Source organism: Mobula hypostoma, chromosome 28 (genome assembly GCF_963921235.1).
Source record: "Mobula hypostoma chromosome 28, sMobHyp1.1, whole genome shotgun sequence".
In the NCBI taxonomy this organism is placed as follows: Eukaryota; Metazoa; Chordata; class Chondrichthyes; order Myliobatiformes; family Myliobatidae; genus Mobula; species Mobula hypostoma.
In genome coordinates, this window is record NC_086124.1 from 30,201,169 (window position 1) to 30,220,015 (window position 18,847).

At 42.2% G+C, this 18,847-nt stretch overlaps 1 protein-coding gene across 8 annotated transcripts in view; it reads right to left on the reverse strand.

Moving 5' to 3' along the window:
• The window catches only part of LOC134338659 (neural cell adhesion molecule L1-like), a 325,827-nt gene that overhangs the window by 292,411 nt on the left and 14,569 nt on the right, over positions 1-18,847 (reverse strand). Inside the window, exon 2 of one of the 8 annotated variants that reach the window (XM_063034659.1) lies at positions 14,210-14,246. The exons of the other annotated variants lie outside the window; for them this stretch is intronic. The gene's annotated coding sequence lies outside the window, so the exon portion shown is untranslated. The remainder of the gene's footprint in view (positions 1-14,209; positions 14,247-18,847) is intronic. 8 annotated transcript variants of the gene reach the window in all.

Consider the following 18,847-nt stretch of genomic DNA (forward strand, 5'->3'; position numbering starts at 1 on the left):
CCCTAATTTTGCCCACTAATCTTCTATGTGGGACTTTATCAAAGGCTTTCCGAAAGTCCTGGTACACTACATCCACTGGCTCTCCTTTGTCCATTTTCATAGTTACATCCTCAAAAAATTCTAGAAGATTAGTCAAGTGTGATTTCCCCTTCATAAATCCATGCTGACTTGGACCAATCCTGTTACTACTATCCAGATGTGTCATAATTTCAACTTTTATAATTGACTCCAGCATCTTTCCCACCACCGACATCAGGCTAATCGGTCTATAATTCCCTGTTTTCTCTCTTCCTCCCTTCTTGAAGAGAGGGACAACATTAGCCACCCTCCAATCCACAGGAACTGATCCTGAATCTATAGAACATTGGAAAATGATTACCAATGCGTCCACGATTTCTAAAGCCACCTCCTTAAGTACCCTGGGATGCAGACCATCAGGTCCCGGGGACTTATCAGCCTTCAGACCCAACAGCCTATCCAACACCATTTCCTGCCTAATATAAATTTCCTTCAATTTCCTTCCTTTCACTTCTGACATCATTCTCATGTACCTCTTCTGGACCTTCACCAATACTAGCATATTCTTTTTTAGATAGGGCTCCAAAACTGCTCACAATACTCCAAATATAGTCTGACCAAAGTCTTATAAAACCTCTGCAATACATCCATGCTTCTATATTCAAGTCCTCTTAAAATGAAAGCTAACATTGCATTTGCCTTCCTCACCAACAACTCAACCTGCAAGTTAACTCCCAAGTTCTTTCCACCTCCGATTTCTGAGCTTGCTTCCTGTTTAGAAAACAGTCTACAACAGGGGTTCCCAACCTTGTTTATGCCACGGACCCCAAGTTGGGAACCCCTAGTCTACAGCTTTATTCCTTCTACCAAAGAGCATAACCATGGATTCACCTACACTGTATTCAACGCCACTTCTTTTTCCATTCTCTTAATCTGGAGTACAAAAGATCTCAAAAGTTAGAGCGACATACAAACACCACATTTTATACACAGAAAAGCACTGGTCACAATGCACAGCACTGACCCAAATAGTAAGGATGCTATTTTAATACTATGAGGACATGGACAGAACAAGCACTGGTTTTGGCTTTCATAGTCAAGAGATTAGAAGGCATCTGCACTTAAAGGCCATGCAAGCAGGAGGCACAAAGGTTGATCAGTGAGCCCAGATTTCGAGGTACCTCGCCCAGAAGTCAATATTGAAGATTGGAGCCCAAAGCTCGATCGGAAGTTCGGAATTTGAAGCCTGATCCTGGAGATGGAGGGGTGTGTGCGGGGGAGAGGGGCTTGTATTGCTGTTGTTTTGTTGTGGTCTGTGTTGTTCTGCTCAGCCTTGTGAGCGTGTTCTTTTGGCATTTGAATGCGTGTCAACATTTGCAGGCTGCCCATAACACATCCGTAGGTCATATTGTTCGTTAATACAAATGACGCAAGTCACTGTATGTCTCGATGTAGATATATGAAACACTCTGTCTTCCCTAGACTTACGCAGCCGAGGAAAGCAATCTCCAGCCCCGCCAAACGTGTGAGATTGAGGTGGAAGGCCCCCCCCCACCCCTGTTTGTATGGCTGCTACCCTGTTACAACTTAATGCCACGAAATAACACAGTACACTGCATACGATTAAAGGAATTATATTTATGAATCATAACTAAAGGGTTAGTAAAGAATAACAAAAAGAAAAAGGCCCATTCTAATCAAACAGTCAAATGTGCACAAGTTGGAGCTCATCTTGAACATCTCTGTCACTCAGCGGCCCTCGATCAATGTGAAAAGCACACACCACCCTCCGAACGTCACTCGCAATCCATCTCGAACAAATGCGTCTCCCACGGGATCGTATGCTACGATCAGTTCTCCCCAGCGTCTTTCTCTCTTCATCTCCTCTCGAACAAAAGCCCAAGACCAACTTTACTGTCCCTCACCAAGAAAAACCTCCTGCTAATTGGATGGCACACATTCCACATCATCCTCATCTTCAACAATAACCCAAACAGACTGAAAGGAGAACAAACAACTCTTACAGAGCTGCTAAAAGAAATACCTACAGCATAACAATAAAGATATGGAGCAGGGCACTACATATATCATATCGATGCAGCTACAAAGAAGGCACACGGCAGCTATATTTCATTAGGGGTTTGAGAAGACTTGGTATGCAAACTTCTACAGATGTACTATGGAGAGCATTCTAACAGGCTGCATCACTGACTGTTATGAGGGTGCTACTGCACACGGTCAAAGTAAGCTGCAGAGAGTTGTAAACTTAGTCAGCTCCATCATGGGCACTAGCTTCCTTAGCATCCGGGACACCTTCAACGAATGATGCCTCAAAAAGGTGGTGTCCATCATTAAGGACCGCCATCATGCATGACATGCATTCTTCTCATTGCTTCAGGAAGGTGGTGCAGGAGCCTGAGGACACACACTCAATAATTCACAAATAGCTTCTTCCCCTCTGCCATCCAAATCCTAAACGGAGATTGCACCATGAACATTACGTCTCTACTTCTTTATTCCCATTTTTTCACTACTTAATTAACTTAACTATATACAGAAATCAATGCACTCTTCTCCAAAGAACCAGAAAAAGTATTCACACAGTTTCAGAGTAACAACATGCCAGTATCTGAACCAAAAGCAGCAACTGAAGAGTACTGGAAGAATATATGGGAGAAAGAAGCATCACATAACACCAGAGTTCTGCAGCCTCCCAGAGGAAGAACCAGCCACCATCACTGCAGTAATGTCCAGCAATGGGTAGCAAGTATGAAGAACTAGACATGACAAGGCCTGAGATGATCCATGCCTATTGGCTGGAGAAACTAACAGCATTACATACCTTGCTGGCAGCTCAAAGGAACCACCTGTTTGAAACAGGCTCCCACCCTGACTGGCTAACTCAAGGAAGGATTCTCTTAAAGGAGCAACACCATCAAACTATTGGCCTCTAATCTGCCCGTCAACAACATGGAAGTTCCTATCAGGCATCAAAGCCACCAAGCTGAAGGAAAATGTGTGTAAATTTCCGAGCCCTGTTCGGAGAGGGATTGGTAATGGAACAAGAGGCTCCAAGCACAAATTACTGGTAGACAAAGCAGTCAGGCGACACTCCAAAACCAAGTACACCAACCTAAGCATAGCCCAGATCGATTACCAGAAAGCATATGACTCAATGCCCCACAAATGGATCCTGGAATGCCTGTCTCTGTACAAGGTCAACAAAACACTAAGGACTTTCATCAAGAACTCAATGGGCTGTTGAAGGGCAATGCTAGAAGTTAACAAGCCAACAGCATAAGTGACCATCAGATGTGGAATATGCACTATCCCCACTGATGTTCTGAATAGGGTTGAACCCCCTCAGCCAGATCATCTCAAACAGCAGATATAGCTACAGGTTCAAGAGTGGAGTGACCATCAGCCACCTCCTGTACATGGACGACCTCAAGCTGAATGCCAGAAGTGAAACAGACATTGACTCACTGATCCACCTGACGAGGGTGCACAGCAGAGACATACGGATATCATTTGGACTGGAAAAGTGTAGCCAGGTGGTAGTGAAAAGATGCAAACTCACCAAGACTGAAGGAGTCAAGTTACCTGAAGGCCACATACCAGATGTACAGGACAGTTAAAAATACCTGGGGATCCTGCAGGCACATGGAAGCCACAATGAGAACACAAGGAAGGCTGCAACATCCAAGTACCTCCAAAGAGTGAGACAGGTTCTAAAAAGCCAGTTGTATGGGAAGAACAAGATCAGAGCCATCATTACATTTGCCCTACCAGTCATGAGATACCCAGCCACAATAGTGTGCTGGCCAAGGAACGAACTGGAAGCCGCTGTCATCAAGTCCCGGAAACTACTAACAATACATAGAATAGTACAGCACAGTACAGGCCCTTCGGCCCACAATGTTGTGCCAACCCTCAAACCCTGCCTCCCATATAAGCCCCCACCTTAAGTTCCTCCGTATACCTGTCTAGTAGTCTCTTAAACTTCACTAGTGTATCTGCCTCCACTACTGACTCAGGCAGTGCATTCCATGCACCAACCACTCTCTGAGTAAAAAACCTTCCTCTAATATCCCCCTTGAACTTCCCACCCCTTACCTTAAAGCCATGTCCTCTTGTATTGAGCAGTGGTACCCTGGGGAAGAGGCGCTGGCTATCCACTCTATCTATTCCTCGTATTATCTTGTACACCTCTATGTCTCCTCTCATCATCCTCCTCTCCAAAGAGTAAAGCCCTAGCTCCCTTAATCTCTGATCATAATGCATACTTTCTAAACCAGGCAGCATCCTGGTAAGTCTCTTCTGTACCCTTTCCAATGCTTCCACATCCTTCCTATAGTGAGGTGACCAGAACTGGACACAGTACTCCAATTGTGGCCTAACCAGAGTTTTATAGAGCTGCAAGGAGGATTCCACCCAAAGTCCAACATCAAGCAACTGTACACCCGCTGGAATAAAGAAGGACAGGAACTTGGAAGTGTTAATTCCTGGAAGAAATGCGAAACGTCCATGAGTATGTCCGAAAGATCGTACCCAAGGGCGACCTGCTAGGAGAATACCACAGACAGCAGGCGGGGGACTTGGAAATGGAAGTGGGTGAAGGAGAGCCAGAGGACCAGAGGCCATGGCAAGACAAGCCACTGCATGAGATGTACCATCACCAGCTATAAGAGATGGCTGGAAATGGCAGGGCTGAGGGACAGCACAGAGGTGCTACTCATGGTTGCACAAGAACAGGCGCTGAGCACAAGAGCAATAGAAGCAGGGTCTATCACACCACACAAAACCCAAGATGCAGATTGTGCAAAGAATCTACTGAAAACATTCAGTACATAGGAGCAGGGTGCAAGATGCAGGCAGGCCCAGCATACTCTGAATGGCACAACCAAGCTGCAGGAATTGTGTACAGGAACATCTGCACTGAGTATGGATTGGGCATTCCCCAGTCCAGATGGGAAACACCCAAGAAGGCAGTGGAGAATGACAGCTAAGATCCTGTGCGACTTCCAAATACAGACGGATAATAAGGTATTAACCAACCAGACATAGTAATGCTGGACAAAGGACAGAAGAAAGCAATAGTAATAGATGTGGCAATCCCAAATGACAGTAACATCAGGAAGAAAGAATGAGAGAAGCTGGAGAAATACCACGGCTTGGAAGAGCAGATAGACAGGATGTGGAAGGTTAAAGCCAGAGTAATGCAAGTGGTGATAGGAGCACTTGGGGCTGTGGCAATGGACTAGGAGAGTGGCTCCAACAAATCCAGGGAACATCACCTGAGATCTTGGTGCAGCACAGCACACTACTAGGAACAGCCAGGATACTACGCCACACCCTCAAGCACCCAGGTCTCTGTTAGAGGACCCAAGGCCTCTAGAGGGAAAAATGTACATACACACAGTCCATAAGGGGTGAGAAAGTAAAGGCATCTGTTAGTCTTGCGAGACCATGGATCTGCACCTGGAAAGTCTTCACTCTCCAGGGCGCAGGCCTGGGCATGGTTGTATGGAAGACCGGCAGTTGCCCATGCTGCAAGTCTCCCCTCTCCACGACACCAATGTTGTCCAAGGGAAGGGCATTAGGACCCACACAGCTTGGCACCAGTGTTGTCGCAGAGCAATGTGTGATTAACTGCCTTGCTCAAGGACACAACACGTTCCCTCGGCTGGGGCTCGAACTCATGACCTTCAGGTAGCTAGTCCAATGCCTTAACCACTTGGCCATGTGCCCGCACTAAAGGGGTGAGAAAAATTTTAAATAATATATACATTACTGTAATTTACGTTTTTTTCCACAATGTATTGTACTGCTGCCTCAAAGACAACAAATTTCACAACATATGCTGGTGATATCAAACCTGATTCTGACAAATAAATCTGAATCAGTCTGAAAGACCTCACAGAACAAAATGAAGGAAATAAAATCAGTGACGTAAAAGCTCATCCAAAAGGTAGATTACCCAGCAGATAGCACTTGGATTCTGCCCAGCAGCGAGGGAGCTCCTGTGACATAGATGAAGCACTCTATGTCATTGTTAGGACGTAGAGTGCGATCGAAGGCAGAAAATGGGCAAATTGGCAAAAGGTTCAGCAATAAAGGATGGTTGAGAGGCCTTCCAAAGCTCAATGAAAAGCAACACTACAGCAAATTTCACAAATGGAACAGCGACAGACAGTGAAATTATGACAGAAGCAATCTACGTTAACACATGCGCTCAGCAGTAGAATACATATTGGATTCACTCCAGTGCAGACTTGGCAGGACGTACCGCCGCATTAATACAAAAAGCATCAGGATGGAAGGGAGGGAATAAGAGATTATTCACTTTGCCAATGGTGCAGGCATTGAGATGGTTACCACATACTGTTGGCCTGGGTCTGCCCACGCTGTACCCTGCTCAGATTCCACCAGTCAACACATATGGCGAATGCCATCTGCTTGTGGTCTTGCAACATGTTGCAGCGAATTAGCTGCTTGTTATTGTGGAGAAGTTTACAAGTCCCCTCTACATCAGGGATGCAAAAGTTTAAAGGGTTGTTCAGAAGGTGTACAGTGTGTTAGTCTTCATTAGTCGAGAGATTGAGTTCAAGAGCCTTAAGGTAATGGTTCAGCTCTGTAAATCCCTGGTTAGAGCACACTTGCTGCCTTTGATTAGAGAGCATGTCTTCTGAAAATAGATTGAGTGAGGTGGAGTTTTTATTTATTTATTGAGATACAGTACGGAATAGGCCCTTCTAGCCCTTCGAGCCATGGCAGCAATCCCCCAATTAATCCTAGCCGAATCGATTGGATTGTAGCAGGAAACTGGAGAACCCAGAGGAAACCCACGCATTCACGGGGAAAACATACAAACTCAGAAATTGAGCCAATACTGTAAAGCATTGTGCTAACCACTACACTATGCTATGGGCATTGTGCCATCCATTTCTTTGAAGAGGAGGAGGATGAGACGTGATTTGATACAGGCGCACAAAACGTTAAGAGGTGCTGGATAACCAGAAACTTTCTCTAAGGAGAGAAATGGCCAATTTCTCGACACATTTGACTGAGAGAGCATAATTTTAAGGCAAGTATGTTTTGTTTTGTTGAAACACAGACAGTGATGAGTGTGTGGAACTCATTGCCAGGCATGGTGGTAGAGGCAGATAAATTAGGGGCATTTAAGAAACCCTTAGATAGGCTATATGGGAGGGATAGGTTAGATTGATCTTAGAATAGGTTAAAAGATCATTGAAATATCTTGGGCTGAATGACCTGTACAGTGCTGTGATGTCCAATACTCTATATTACAAATTGGCAGAACACTGTTATTCAGTCCATAAGATCACAGGCTCCCAGTCACCTGTCACTTTAATTCTCCATTTCATTCCCACTCCATTTCTCCACCCTGTTTCCTCTTAAATTGTTCTGAGCACAAGCTTAAAGATTAGCTTTATTTATCACATGCACACAGAGCCACACAGTGAAATGCATCATTCAACAACCAACACAGTCTGGGACTGTGCTGGGGGCAGCCCGCAAGGACCAACGTAGCATGCCTGCAAATTACTAATTCTAATCTGTATTTCTTTGGAAAGTGGGAGCAAACCAGAGAAAACATTCAAATAGTGGTGAGAATTCAACCTCAATCTTACAACTGGCATTGGGAAGTGTTATACTATCCACTCCACTATCATGCTGCGACTATACAGGGTACTGGTGAGGCCGCACCTGGAGTACTGTGTGCAGTTCTGGTCTCCATACTTGAGGAAGGATATACTGGCTTTGGAAGCAGTGCAGAAGAGGTTCACCAGGTTGATTCCAGGGATGAAGGGGTTAACCTATGAGGACAGATTGAGTTGCCTGGGACTGTACTCTCTGGAATTCAGAAGAATGAGAGGGGATCTTATAGAAAAATACAACATTTTGAAAGGGATAGATAAGATAGAAGTAGGAAAGTTGTTTCCATTGGTAGGTGAGACTAGAACTAGGGGACATTGCCTCAAGATTCAGGCTAGAAGATTTAGGGCGGAGATGAGGAGAAACTGTTTTTCCCAGAGAGTGGTGAATCTGTGAAATTCTCTGCCAGAGAAGCAGTTGAGGCTTCTTCACTGAATATATTTAAGATATAGTTGGATAGATTTTTACATAGCAGGGCAATTAAGGGTTATGGAGAAAATGCAGGAAGATGGAACTGAGTTTACGGACAGATCAGCCATGATCTTATCGAATGGCGGGGCAGGCTCAACGGGCCAGATGGCCTACTCCTGCTCCTATTTCCTACATTCTTATGTTCTAACCTACTCCAAGGTCAATCTAACCATTCCCTCCCATATGGCCTCCTATTTTTCTTTCATACATACATCTATGTAAAAAAAACTTTTAAGATTAATGATCTTAGAAGATTTTTAAACAGAGAGTTGTAGTTGTACAGAGCCCACTGCCAAGGGTAGTAGAGGCAGATATATTCATCATCATCATCATCATCAGATGCCATGGCCCACACACTCCTGTCAAGTGGATCAATTCATTGGTATTCATTTCCAGTTCTCTGGCTGCTGTCTCCATCATCATTTGTCTGTCTTCCTCTCGCTTTCTTCCCTTCACTCTTTCCCATAATTACCATGCATTCTAACTCCTCTTTCCTAATCACGTCCAATGAAGTTACATTGCCTTTTCATGATCTCATACATTATTTCTCTTTTTGTGTTTGCTCTGTTCATGACATCCTCGTTACATATTCATTTCGTCCATAATATTCTTTGCATCCTCCTCAAAAACCACATCTCTGCTGCTTCAAATCGTTTCCTCATGTTACTAGATATTGTTCAACATTCTGAGCCATATAACATAACTGGATAAACGTAACATTTCAGTACTCTGAGGCGGGTTGTCATGCCTAGTTTAGTATTGGTCAGTATACTCTTTATTCTCATAAACGTGTCTTTTGCCATCCCTATTCTTCTTTTGATGTCCATGTCACACCTGCCATCTGATGTCACCCAGCTTCCTAAGTAGCAAAAGTTCTTTACTTGTTTTATGTCTTCCCCATTTATTCTCAGCCTACAGATAGGATTCTCCTTCTTTTTGGATATCACCATACACTCTATCTTTTTGCAATTCATAGATGACCCATTTTGCACTTTCTTCAACAACTATATCAACTAAGTTTTGTAGTTCTTGCTCCGTACTTGCAATTAACACAGTGTCATCCGCATATCTGAAATTATTGATGTTTTCACCACCAACTTTGATTCCCAAGATGTCTTATTTTTTGTAATATTGTTTCACTGTACATATTAAATAAATCAGGGGAGAAAACACACCCTTGTCTAACACCTCTCTTGATTTTCGTAAACGGACTCACTTCTCCATCTATTCTTATAGCGGCAGTTTGTTCCTAGTACAGATTTCTGATTAGGCGGAGGTCTTTCGAATCTAGATCTAGAGTTTTCTGTAATATTTCAAATAACTCATTGTGCTTCACTTTATCAAATGCTTTTGTGTAGTTGATAAAACAAAAAATCTTTTTGCTCTTGAATAGCTCGTTCTGATAGTATCCTTATCATCAATATTGCGTTTCTTGTACCTTTGTCTTTCACAAAACCACATTGTTCTTTACCTATTTCAGCTTGTATCTTACTTTTAGCTCTTGTCATCAAAATTCTTAGAAGTATCTTGGTGATAAGCTTAATTAAACTTATGGTCCTATATAATTCACATTCTATTGCTCCAGGTTTCTAGGAAGAGTGATAAATACTGATTTTTTTCATCTTTTCTGGTATTATTTCAGTCTCATAAATGTCATTGATTAAATCAGTAAGTTTTTCAATTCCATAATCTTCAAGGGCAATAATTTGTTCTATTACTAATTCATCAGGACCTGCTGCCTTTCCTTTCTTCATCTTATTTATTGCATTATGAACTTCAGATTTTAAAATACCTTGGACCTTCAATGTTTTTCTTAATTTCTGGTTTTTTGCCTCGATCGTCTTCAAACAATTCCAGAATATACTCAGTCCATCTGTTCATAATCTTATCTTTTTCCATGATAATGGTACCGTCCCTTGCTTTCAAACATCCACCTGAAGAACAGAGGAGCTTTTCACCAGCAATATTCTTGATTTGTTGATGTAACCTTTTTGGATCAGTAATAGGGAAGTACATTCAGCCAGAGACTCATTCCACCGAGATGCAACACAGAGCGTCATAAGAAGTCATTCCTGCCTGTGGCCATCAAACTTTACAACTCCTCCCTTGGAGGGTCAGACACCCTGAGCCAATAGGCTGGTCCTGGACTTATTTCATAATTTATTGGCATAATTTACATATTATTATTTAACTATTTATGGTTCTACTACTATTTATTATTTATGGTGCAACTGTAACGAAAACCAATTTCCCCCAGGATCAATAAAGTATGACTATGACTTTCTATATGCTCACATTCCTGGTTTAACCATTCTTCTTTGACTTTTTGATACAAGCTTTTAACTTTTTTTATCTAAGGACTTATATTCTATAGGATTTGCTTTCTTCCGTCTCCTTTCTTCCATTAGATTTTTGATTTCATCTGTCATCCGTTTATTCTTTGTACTTTTTTCTTTTTTAGGAATCACTGACTTTGCTGATTCTACCAAGGCATCCTTTAGGGAGGTAAATTGCATTTCTACATTATTGCTATCATATTCAACAGATTCTATTTCTAGACTTTGAAATCTATTCCTTACTTCAATTGTACATTTTTGTCTTAAGTTTTCTTCTTTAATTTATTGTGAGTAGTCAAGGGATTATTCAGGTTTTTGCTTCTTTAGTTTTTTAAGTTTTACTTTTACATGACATTCTACTGGGTTATGGTCACTATTACAGTCTGCACCTGGATATGTTTTGCATCGAGTCACTGAGTTTCTAAATCTTTGGTTTATAGAAATAAAGTTCATTTGATTTCTAGTGTTATCACCTGGACTTTTCCAGGCCCACAAGCGTCTTGGATGGTTTTTAAAGTAGGTATTCATAATGACCTGATTATTCATCTTGTACCATTCTACCAATTTCTCACCTCTTTCATTTCTTTCCCTAATCCAAATTTTCCTATGGTATTTCCATCAGCACCTTGTCCTACTTTAGCATTTAGATCTCCCATGACAATAACACTATTTTGAGATTTGCATCCATTCTTCGCTTGTTCAAGCTCTTCATAGAATTTATCTATATCCTCATTTGTTCCATCTGTTGTTGGTGCATATACCTGTATAATCGCTAAATCAAATGGTTGTCCTCTGAATCTAACAAGGAGCACTCTTTCTGATACTGCTCAATGTCCTAAAACACTTTTTGCCATGTTTTCATCCATTAAGAATTCCCACTCCATTAGTATGGGATGTTCCACAAGAATAAATTAGTGTTTTATTTCTATTCTAACATGTTCCAGCACCTATCCAACGAACTTCGCTAATTCTCATGATGTTAATCTTTAGTCTTTCCATTTCACTTATCACATTGTCCAATCTTCCTGCTTGATATAGGGTTCTGACATTCCAAGTGGCAATAATTTTCTTTTGTGTTACTTGAATTTTATGAGCAGTAGCTTGATGACAGTCAGGGATCCCCTGCTGCCCAGGATCAACCCTACCGAGTGAAGCATCTTCAGAATTGTCTTGAAGATCCTCTTGATGCTGTTGTTGTGTGATACATTTGAAGAGTTTGACCATGGTTTACTTAGCAAATAGATTCTAGGTGACTGGGCGAAAAGTATAGGGGAGGATGTCAGAGGTAGCATGCTTTTTATGCTTTTTTTTTTAAACACACACACACACACACACACACAGTGGTAGGTGCATGGAACATACTGCCAGGGATGGTGGTGGTGGTAGAAACAGATACATTAGGAACAATTTAAGGTGATTGGAGGATATTATGGGGTGGGGGGGGGGAATGCATAAACTCTTCTCTGGCTTCCAGCCGGGTCCAAGTATTGATTATAACCGACATTTCGATGACAAACTCCATCTTCATCAGGGGTATATCTAGTCCGGTGGTATATATACTTAACTCCCGTCGTCGTCTCTCCTGATTGGTTGAGGACTAGCCAATCAGGTTCCCGCTGCCCCACCTTGTTTAAAATCGTATTCCAGTTTTTACTTAGAGTGAGAGCTTCGTCTTTTTTTGAACTTCTTATTCTCTAATCTTATTTCAATGGCGTCCTTCACCAGGGGACCCTTAAAGCCATTGGAGCAGCACAGTAGTTCTGTGCCATCAAAGTCAATCCTGTGGTCATTGCAAATGCAGTGTTCTCCTATAGCCGATTTCTCCAGGTAACCCAAACAGACACACCTGCGGTGCTCCTTGGTGTGGGTTTGCACGGCGTGTCCCGTCTGGTTGATGTACTCTGCTCCGCATTCACAGGGGATTCTGTAAACGCCAGCCATCCTGAGTCCCAGGTCATCTATAGAGGGGATGTTAGAGGTAGGTTTGCTTTAAAAAAATATACAGAGTGGTGGGTGCACAGAACGTACTGCCAGGACTGGTGGTGGTGGTAGAAACAGCTACATTAGGGACATTTAACTTTAAGGTGACTGGAAGTATTGGGAAGGATGTCAGAATTAGTTGTTGTGTTTTTTAAACAGAGTGGTAGATGGGTGGAACACACTGCCAGAGCTGAAGTACAGGCAGAAACACTTGGAACACTACTGCATTTTCCAAATGATAGTCCAAAAAATTAATTGTGTCTCCATCATACTTGCTGAATTCCTTCAGAGGTTGCAGATAATTGCTCTCAGTGTTATCATCCATGCCATTTGATCTCTCCTGAATCCCAGCCCATCACCAAACTACCTCCCCAACCTAAACCCAACACATCTTTAATTGTCCCCAGTTCTAATACAAGGTTATCACTCTGAAACATTCAGAATCAGATTTAGTATCACTGGCATATGTCGTGAAATTTGTTTTCTTTATGGCAGCAGTACAATGCAATACATAATAGAGAAAAAAATCATGAATTACAATAAATATATATATTAAATAGTTATATTAAATAAGTAGTGCATAAGAGAGAAAAAAAAGTAGTGAGGTAGTGTTCATGGGTTCATCATCCATTCAGAAATCAGATGGCAGAGGGGAAGAAGCTGTTCCTGAATCATTGAGTGTGGGTCTTCCGGCTTCTGTACATCCTTCCTGATGGTAGCAATGAGAAGAAGGCAAGGCGTGCCCTCGATGATGGAGGTCCGTAATGATGGATACCACCTTTTTGAGGCATCACTCCTTGAAGATACTCACCGGTTTTCTCAACTCTCTGCTGAACACGATGGCTTGCTATGCTGGCACTGGAATGTGTGGTAACACTTGCAGGCTGCCTCCAACACATCCTTAGGTTGTTCGTTTGTTAACGCAAATGACACATATCACCGTAAGCGTTGATAAATAAATGTGAATCTGCCCGGCTGAATACTTGACATTTTCTCTCTTCCCCTTAAGATTTCTGCATCTGCAGTTTATTTCTTGCTTATTGAATGGTATTGGAATGGAAATATTCAACAGGTTAGCAAAAACCACTGAACTGGCCCTAAAGACTTCAAAGAATTACACATATAAAGAAAACATATTTACCCAGATTAAAACTCACCCACTAACAAAAAAATTGACTTGGGATTTTTCACTCAGAGGGTGGTGAAAGTGTGGGATAAGCTGCTAGCACAAGTGGTGCATGCAAACTTGATTTTACCATTTAAGAGAAGTATTGATAGCTACATGGATGGGAGGGGTATGGAGAGCTGGTGCAGGTCGATGGGAGTAGGCAGCTTAAATGGTTCAGCAAGGACTAGATGGGCGGAAGAGCATGTTTCTGTGCTGCACTTTTCTATGACTATTTCTCCCTAGAGGGTGAGAGGGGACTTAGAAGTGTACAAGATAATAAGAGGAATAGATAGAACGGACAGCTAGAGACTTTTACCCAGGGCAAAATTGCTAATATGAGGAGGTGTCATTTTAAGGTGATTGAAGGAAAATATAGGGGGTGGAATGGCAGAGCTAGTTTTCTTTTTAAATACAGAGATTGGTGGGTATATGGTGGTAGAGGCAGATACATTATACATTAAGAGACATTGTGGAAAATATTTGAACAGAGGCACCTACTACCACTCCTGGCAGGGCGATCCACATACCCAACAGTCAATAAAGAAAAAAAACTTACCTCTGTCATTCCTACCCCCATTTAGATAGGCGCTTGGCTGATAGAAAAATGAAGGAGGAAAGGGTTAGATTGATTTTAGAGTAGGCTTAAAGATCAGCACAACATTGTGCCTTGCTGTAATATTCTATGTTCTATGAAAAAAAGCATGGATTTGCCCATTTTAAAACTCACCCTACTAAAAAAATCATCTGGGATGAGCCCTTGTAATTCCCTATTAACTTAAATTTGTACTTTCTCTATACCAACTCTCCTGTCAGTGAAAACAATTTCTTACTTACTCCATTCAAACCCCTGTGTATTTTCAACTATCAAATCTTCCCTTGGCCTCTGCTCCAAGGTTTTCCAGCCTCTCTGTAAATCCACAGTCACTTATGGCTGTGACCACTATGATAAATTCCCTTTCTGCAAGGCCTTGATCTCATAATAGCCATTATGTGCAGAAACGTCGGGCTTGAGATTGTAAACAATAGTTCCGGCAAGCGAAGCTAGCTCGAAGACAATCGCGTTTTTCTGTAGATTGAGGAAATCCAGATGTGCAGAGGGAGGGCTGGAGGCTCGGGAAGAAGGGAGGGGGCTGCTATTGACAAGAAGGTTAAACTCAAGGTCAGAGACAGTAACTGAAAACTGATGTTGCTCAGTACTGAATGGCATAATTGAATGTGTCACTCAAGCCATTTACAGAATGGAGCTGGGAATCACGCGGAGGACAGGAACAAAGAAACAGGGTGACTGAAAGGGAGATAAAGCAAAGGGATTATAACATTGAGAAATTGATTTTTTTTTTGAAAGACACCTTGCTTTCTGGAGAAATAAACTCAAAGAAGACATCAAGTAATCTGGGATTTAAGAATGCAGATTTGTGTAAAGTGACTATAATTCACTGTGCTATTGTGTTGGCTCTTTAGGGAATTAGCCAATCTTTTGCTCATTTTCTAACATTATACAAATGGGAGATACTTCACCAATTTTCTGCTCACCTCTTTGGAAAGTGTTTCTATAGAGGTACAGTGGAGAGCATTCTGGTTGCATCAACATCTGTTACAGAGGCACCAATATGTGGGACTGGAAAAAGCTGCAGAGGGTTGTAGAATCAGCCAGTTCCATCACGGGCACTAGCCTCCCCATCAAAACGGACAGCTTCAAAAGGAGATGTACCATTGAGCACATCTGTATGGAGTGCTGTCGCAGGAAAGCAGCATTCATCATCGGGGCGCCACATGCTCTCTTCTCACTGCTGCCATCAGGAAGTGGTACAAGAGCCTCGGGACTCACTGCCAGGTTCAGCTATAGTTACTACCCCTCAACCATCTTGAACCATAGGGGATAACTTCAGTTGCCCCATCATTGAAATGTCCCCACAACCAATGGACTCAATTTCATTTCATGGTTGGGATATTTATTGCTTATTTGTTCTTTATTATTATTTTTAATTTATTTTTGTATTTGTACAGTTTGTTGTCTTCTGTACTCTGGTTGAACGCCCTAGCAGGCGGTCTTTCATTGATTCTGTTACAGCTATTATTCTATAGATTTATTGAGTATGCCCACAAGAAAATAAATCTCAGGGCTGTATATGGTGACACAGATGTACTTTGATGATAATATTTACTTTGAACTTCGAAGTTTCAAAAGTGGCAAACATCATTAAGGACCTCCACCACCCAGGACGTGCCTCCTCTCAGAGGTACGGGGGTCCTGAGTGACTCCTGAATACACATACTCAACATTTTAGGAATGGCTTCTTTCCATCCGCCATCGGATTTCTGAACAATGAATATGGACAATGAACCTGTGAACACTACCTCAATAGTTTTGCACTACTTAAAGAATTAAATATTTTATGTATTGCACTGTACTGCTGCCAGAAAACCACAAATTTTACAACAGATGTCATTGATAATAAACGTGATTCTAGTGACACAGCAGGAAGTGCTACTATGTATTGTCACAGCTCCAGAAACCTGGGTTTAATCCTGAGCATTGGTGCTGTGTGGGCTTTCCACATTCTCACCATTTGCCTGAGTGCTCTGGTTTCATCCCTCACAGATGCCAGGGATGTACGGGTTGGTCATTTCAATGGCTACTGTAAAGTGCACCCGGCGTCACTAGGGGAAGGGGAGGGAATGACAGTTAATAAGAATAGAAGAGAGGAAGAATTTGATTTGATAGCTTGCTGGTCAACACAGACAAGGTGAGCTAAAAGAGTTTATTTATTCTTATTTTACGTATTCATTTATTTATTTATAGACACCCTCAGTCACAGTCCCTTCTGGCCCAACGGGTCCAAGTCACCCATTTATACCCACGTGGTCAATGAACCTACTAATCTACCCAATGTACACATGCTCATATAAATTGAGTATATCTACATGAAATATTGTCATGGGAAAGCCGCATCCATCTTCAGAAATCCCCACCGTTCAGGTCTTGCTCTCTTCTCGCTGCTGTCATCTGGAGCCTCAGGACTCACATCACCAGGTTCAGGAACAGTTATTACCCCTCCACCACCAGGTTCTTTTTCACTTGCCCCATCATTGAAGTGTTCCCAAAACCAATGATCTCACATTCAAGGACTCTTCATCTCATGTTCTTGTTATTTATTGCTGTTTATTTATATCTGCATTTGCACAGTTTGTTGTCTTCTGCACTCTGATTGAACTTTCATTGATCTTGTTATAGTTACTATTCTATAGCTCTGTTGATATACCCACAGAAAAATGAATTTCAAGGTTACAGTATATATGGTGACGTACATGTACTTTAAAATTTTAATCCATACGTCTTTGGGATATGGGAACTGGAGGACTGGGAGCAATTGAGCCTATGTCGCTGGTGCTCTAATAGTGTTACACTAACTGCTACAATACTGTGTCACCCCATGCTGAGATTCAAGTTGTTGTGCTCACATCATTCTACCAGCTGCCCTACCTCCTCCCTGTAAGACAACTCATCATCGTTAATGATGAAACCAACCACTGTTGTGTCATCAGCCACTTGATGATTTAGTTTGAACTGGATCTAACAGTACAGTCATACATCAACAGCGTGAACAACAGCAGTCAGAGCACACAACCCTGGTGATAGAGGTAGAGATGCTGCTGTCAAGACGGACTGACTCAAGAAGTCCAAGATTCAGTTACCGAGAGAGGTTTTGAGACCCAACGACAATAGTTTACCCACCAGCCTCTGAGATATTATTTATCCCTCCCAACCCCATTTTCCTGCCTTTCCTGTAAGTTTTGATGCCCTTACCTATCAACCTCCACTTTAGATATACCCACTTCTCCATGGATTGTCACCTTGTCGTGGTGGAGAAGCTTGTGTGGTCCTGAGATCCCGAGAGCAATGCTGTCTGGAGCTATGCTCCTGGTGGGGTACCCATGGCAGTAAGGTCGAGGGTGAGGTCCCTGACAAAGAACAACCCAACCAAGACCTCAACAGTTGAACAGGCCGATGAAATTACTTTGAACTCAACGGCTGTGAAGGCAGATGAAGGCTGCAACAAATCCATCAGCTCCAATCATCGTGGTTTCCATGCCATTGGAATCAGTTGGTTGATTGTGAAGTATCGTGTGCTTCTTGGAGTGCAACATCAAGTAAACGTTAAACAAATACACGCACAGGCATCTTCGCTCTGTGGGCCACTTCTTCAGAACAAAGACCATCATCCTGCACCTCGAGGGATAGCCACGTCGACGACGATGAGCTATACCCAATGACTTGTTCTCCACAGATGTCTGTCGCAACGAATTCCATAGATTTACCACCCTCTGGCTAAAGGAATTCCTTCTCATCTCTGTTCTAAATGAACATCTATCTATTCTGAGGCTGTGCCTTCTGGTCCTAGACCTCCATTATAAGTAACAACCTCTCCATATTCATTTTATCTAGCCCTTTCAATCTTCAACAGGTTTCAATAAGAACCCCCTCATTCTTCAAAATTCCAATGAGTACAGGCCCAGAGCCATCAAACGCTCCTCATACACTAACCATTTCATTTCTGGAATTATTCTTGTGAACATCCTTTGGACCCTCTCCCATGCCAGCAGATCCTTCCTTAGATAAAGGGCCCAAAACTACTCTAACAGTGTCTGACCAATGCCTTATAAAGCCTCAGCATTACATCCTCCCTTCTATGTTCTAGTCCTCTCCAAATAAATGCTAACATTGCATATGCCCTCCTGACCACCGACTCAACATGCAAGTTAACCTTTGGGGAATCCTGCACTAGGATTCAAGTCACTTTTGCACCTTGATTTTAGAACTCGCTCTCCATTTAGAAAACACAATACACTTTAATTCCTTCTACCAACGTGCATGACATACACTCCCCTACACTGTACTCCATCTGCCACTGCTTTGAATATTAGAGGCTCGTGGTCACCCAGCTAAAGCATGATCAAGACCTGCAAATTTACCCACTGCAAAGTCCAGGAGAACGTGTAATGGTATTCTCTTAAGTAAGACGCTACACAGAAAGTGAACAGGCAAAGGCTCAGGTATGACTAAGTATATGCACAGTATTAGAGATTCTGATCCATTTTGTGTTATTCAAGAACAGCTTAACAGAAGGAATGTATTTTTTGAAGTGATATTTGCAGTGGTTTGTGTCTTTGCAGGATTTACGTAGATTTCTAT